A 5,756-nucleotide genomic window follows, 5' to 3' on the forward strand; every position below is an offset into this window, starting at 1 on the left:
GTTCATCCAGTTTGCTAACATTTAAAAATCTTCTCCTCTGAAACTACTTCTACACCTTAAATGAATGTTCCTTTATGAATCTTGTTTATGAATTGTATCCGAATTTTTATCCATCAACAAACATGACCGCCATGGCTAAAAATAGAACATAGGGGTCAAATGCAGATTTGGTTTATATCTCATTAACTAGAGCATTAACAGCAAATCTGACAAGGGGTAAAAATGTTTAAAAGTTCAAGATCTATCAGCCCTGAAATTTGAGACAAACCGAACAACCCATTGTTGATTTGCTGAGACCAAATTGGTTATTTAAAGAAAATGCAGGTTTTGGTTATTATCTTGAACATTGAAGATAAAGATAAACTGTAATGACAAAAATTGTCACTTGACCCCCTCAATAAGTTATTGTCCTTAAATGACAATTTTACACCAGTTGTTTATGTTTTTTAACTTCAAAAATCTTCTCAAATGAATCTAGTATGAATTTTGTATTTCATTTCCTTGTACGTCAAGAAACAAAGACACTATGGCTAAAACAGAACAGAAGGGTAAAATGCATTTATTTGCTTTTGAAGAAAATATGACATATACAATAAGCATGTAAATGGCATATTTCCCATCAAACTAGAGATAAAGGATACTACATATACAGTTAAGTCGGCCTCATATCTTGACTTACATCTAGAAATTGACAATGAGGGTTGGTTGAAAACAAAACTTTACGACAAAAGAGATGATTTCAGCTTTCCAATTGTGAACTTTCCATTTCTAAGTAGCAACATGCCATCAGCACTTGCATACGGGGTATATATCTCCCAATTGATACGCTATTCACGTGCTTGCATTTCTTATCATGATTTTTTATATATATATGGTTGCTGCTCATAAGGAAGCTATTAAACCAAGAGTTCCAAATGGTGAAGTTGAAATCATCCCTTCGTTAAATTTTCAAACGCCATCACGAGTTGGTTGATCGTTATGGAATAACCGTTTCACAAATGATATCGGATACATTCCATTCGTCATAACTACAATCCCCTTCCCTTTCATTAATGTAACCAACCGAATAAGGCTATTTACCGGATTTGCTATTATATAAGCAAGACGACGGGTGCCACATGTGGAGAAGGATCGGCTTACCCTTCCGGAGCACATGAGATCAACCCTAGTTTTTGGTGGGGTTTGTGTTGCTTATTCTTAAGTTTTCTATGTTGTGTCGTGTTAACTATTGTGTGTATGTTTGTCTTTTTCGTTTTTAGCCATGGCGTTGTCTGTTTATTTCCAATTTACGAGTTTGAATGTCCCTCTGGTATCTTTTGTCCCTCTTTTAAGCCAATCATTAATATGTATTGAAAAGCCAAAAAATCATTGATGGAAGATTTAAGCAAAATAAACGGTGAGCGATTCAGTTTCTCGAGAGCCTCCTGTTTAATTTTCCTCGAAGTTCAATATTTTTGTGATTTCACTTTTCATTAATTCTTTGTAATCAGATAACAAAACAATCTGAAACATTCTTGATGGAGTACACAGTATGAGAGATTAATTCAGTTGCCATTATGAATTTGCTTTTTTATGTGACAGCATTCCTGCATCTTACATTGGTAAAGTATATCTAAAACTTAATCCTCATAAAGCTGATTTATTATATTAATACAGAAACTAATACTATAGAGTATATATCTCACAGTTTCTGTTACGATATTCTATGATTTGCTTTTCCTACCATGATTTTCTTCAATGAATATTTTCTTGTGTGCTATTTAAAGAAGAGTAAACAAAATGGTAAAAGAAAAGTAATCAATTCGAAAGATGAATGAACGCCATCATGAACTGGTTAATCGTGCATGTGATGAATCATTAATATGATACATATTCTCTTCATTTTGTCTACAGAGTTTTTACTTTTGTTGTTTTGTGGTATATCTTTTACACTTGTAACACACTCGTGTCTACATTTCATGTTGAATAAAATTGTTGTTCACAATCATTATTTGTAAAATACCCAATTTGGACACCACTCATCATAAATCCAAATAGAGGGGATCGTTACCATCAGAAAACTTATCGTAGGTATCATTTCAAAAATCGACGAAGTACACTTGGTCACACGCTATTATGATAAGATTGTCGATATATTAAGCCTTTAGATCGTGCGTCACTTTTTTATGAAAAAAATCACCATGCTTACTTGGATTTTTTTCTGTTTACTCCATATACTAGTATATGGTGCGTTTCATTACCGAATAGGTTTGTATAAAAAAAAAATAAGAACTAGTATATATGAGGCCAACAGAAAAGGTTCATAGTCATGGTGAAATAGAATAAATACTAAATGTGCGCCTGCATGCATGCTGTTTAAAGAAGTTCGCTCCTCTCGTTTTGAACTCTGCCAAATATTCGGAATCCTCTGGTTTTATTTATGTAATGCCATGAAAAAAGTTTGTAAACTAACCCCTGCTTTTTCTTTTATAATTTTTTTAGATAAAGTTTCAAATTTCATTTTTGAAAAGCTTATCAAATTTTTGATTCGTAGTTTTTGAAAGAAAATAGATGCCAATGTTAAATGTATGAAAATAAAATTGAGAAAGGAAATGGTGAATATGTCAAAGCGACAACCACCCGACCATAGAAGATAAAAATTCCCCTCCAAATTATAAATGGCTTATATCTCGACAACATGCACACTGACCCTTCAATTTTTTCCCGCTTATTTATTTCCTGTATGTATATGTAACAGGCATTTTTTAAATTTAGGCGTTTGGTAAATTGACTGGATTTTCAGACAATTTAGAAAATGCCAAAACTTGACAGGCATTATACAATACCTAGTCATTTTGTAAAATGCCTGAAATTTTGTGGCAAAATCCCACAAATTGCCTTTTGAGTTTCAGGCAATTTGTAGAATATCATTGAGATGCATATAATTGACAAAAATGGACAAAAAATATCTTGCAGACAATAACTAATGGTTCGTTAGAATTAATTCATTATCCCAAAAACAGATGAGAAGGTTTTAATGTCTAATGATATGTTCTTTTTAGTGAAACTACGTTAGGTACACGCTCAATCTGTATTTTAAATACCAATAGTTTAATTTATGATTACTTTGTCAAAATGGCAGAACACATTGTTCTGTCATAAGAACAAAATATGCAATCGAAATTTTAGAAAATCTAGATTGAAAACGGTAAAGTGAAACATATGAAGTAGAGACAATGCGGTATGGGATTTGCTAATTGTTGAAGGCTGTACAGTGACCTATAGTTGTTAATGTTTTTGTCATTTTGGTCTTTTATGGAGAGTTGTCTCATAGGCAATCATACCACATCTTTTTTTTTTATAAAATCGTTTTTAGTTAACTGATTGCTTTTTTTTTTGGCTTCACAAATATGTGATGCATATATGTTTAAGACATGAAGAATTTGGTTATAATTCGTTATAGTTATTTCTACATTGGATTGACCTGAGTAAAGGACAGAAATTTAGACTGCAGCTTGCAATTGAAATGAAGGTATTTAGGACAGGAACAGAAAATCCCCACTGCAGAATCGTCATATAGCTCTTAACATGCAGAACGTGTTAATTGACAGAGCAATATCTCAATCAGGGTTGCTTAACACTTCTAAATTATTGGTCTTACTACATAGCTGTTAATTTTTTCTCTCTCTCTCTCTCTCTCTCTCCCTATGATTCATTTATAGCCGCCATGTTGGCAATGAGGGATTAATGGGACAGATTTTTTTAAACAAGATACTCTAATGATGATTGTGGCCAAGTTTGGTTAAATTTGACTTAGTAGTCAACAGGAGAACATGTTTGTGAAAGTTAACAGACGAAGACGGACGATAGCCGCCCACTGATGAGAAAATTTAAGCTTACTAGGTCCCTTTGGCAAGAAGAGCTTGAAATTGACAAAGAAAAGAAAAATAACAGTGCATTTACAGATGAAGGGGAACATTATGAAAAAGAAGATATGCATGTGTGATATGTGTGCTTATTGCAAACCTTATGTTGCCTTACGTTACGTATTTTATCAGTAACGGTAATAATACAGCTAAAAGTAGGGACTCTGTGGGATTTTTATAGGAGTAATTCGTAATTAATATCAATGTATTATTTGAATGTACCGTATGGCAGAAGAAATTTAACGTACATGGTAAAAGTGTTAAGATCTAGAGATAAAATACGTAACGTAAGGCAACATAAAGTTTGCAAATGTGCCCGGTGTTCTAAATCAGCTTTAGCGGCAAAAAATATATTTGCAAAAAATTAGGAGAATCATTGTAAACAGTTTTGTCACCCTAACATTTTGAGAAATTAAAAAAAATGTCAAGTTCTGAACTTGTGTGAATTGAAATCATTCAGTAAAATGTATTTTTGACTATTGTAGCTCTTTTTTTATTTCAGTAATTATCATAAATAAAACTGCTCTGGTGTTTAAAGCTTAACATTGTTTTTCTTAACATTTCATTCTATAAAACAATTTCAGGCATTTTGTAAAATGCCTTTCAATTTTTCCAGGCATTTTGTAAAATGCCTAGAAAATTTAATCGTTATGTATAATGCCTGTCAAGTTTAGGCATTTTCTAAATTGCCTAAATTTAGAAAATGCCTGTAACATATATACAATCAGTTAATACCATTATTTTCAAAAGTTTGTTATTTTTAAACAGAGTAACGAACATCCTTACCGAGGAAAATTAAGAACTGGAACGATTCTTATAGATATCGATTTAATTTTTTGTCAATAAAATTTTTGACCCTTCACTCTCGAGGAATCATATTGGAAGATACCATCTTGTAGACGGCATTAAAATAACAAAACAGCTGCCTCTACCAATGCATATAGTGTGTGTGAAATGGAATAGGAATCAGCATAGGGACTCGGAACTAATTAAAACGATGATGTTATTGCAAACAACACCCATACAGTATGAAAGCACGATTTACTATCTATATGATCTACCAACGGGAGAAAAGCGAATTGGATTATTCAGCATCTTTCAAAACATAAAATATGTAATGACTATTATTATGTATTAAACGAGTTTGAATTATAAGCTATGTTAAGTACTGTGGATTCATTATTATTCGTTGTATACCACGTTTTCGTGGGTTTCGCGGGTACAGGTAAACCTCGAATTTAAATGTTCAATGAAGTACATATTGTCATTAGGCCCTGCATACAGAGATTGGCAAAACCAAGAAATCAAATATCCACGAAATTGCAAGTTTTCAGCAATTCACGAAAATTGACGTATATGACACAACTAACAATTAGTGTTATGAAATAGCTCTTCATTCCTATTAACAGTTTTCTGCTCTTTCTTGAGACCATTTGTGATTATGGAATTGAGGAAACGATGATAGTCCGTTGGAAGGGGACGATAAATGGATGAACCTTGTTAAGAGAGAGCCATATCTCTTGCACGTTAAAGACACCCTTGTAGATTTCGAAAAAGACTAGACTTATGCCGCTACAAGGCAGCAATCGCACCCGCAAAGTTGAAAGGGTTTAATATAAGTTGCAAAACTTGTTTCCCAATCCACTGTGAATACATATGTTTAAACAAATTAAAGTAAAAATAATAGTAACAGGTGTTATCAGAAAAAGTACACACGACCGTGGAATCAGAAGTAGGATCATATATACTTTCATCTTTACATCATAATTACATTTATTTAATTTAAAGACTTAACATACATATATATGTTTGTTTGAACCGTTATTAATCTACGCCAACTTATGCAACAAC

The sequence above is a fragment of the Mytilus trossulus genome, chromosome 1, assembly GCF_036588685.1.
Source record: "Mytilus trossulus isolate FHL-02 chromosome 1, PNRI_Mtr1.1.1.hap1, whole genome shotgun sequence".
In the NCBI taxonomy this organism is placed as follows: Eukaryota; Metazoa; Mollusca; class Bivalvia; order Mytilida; family Mytilidae; genus Mytilus; species Mytilus trossulus.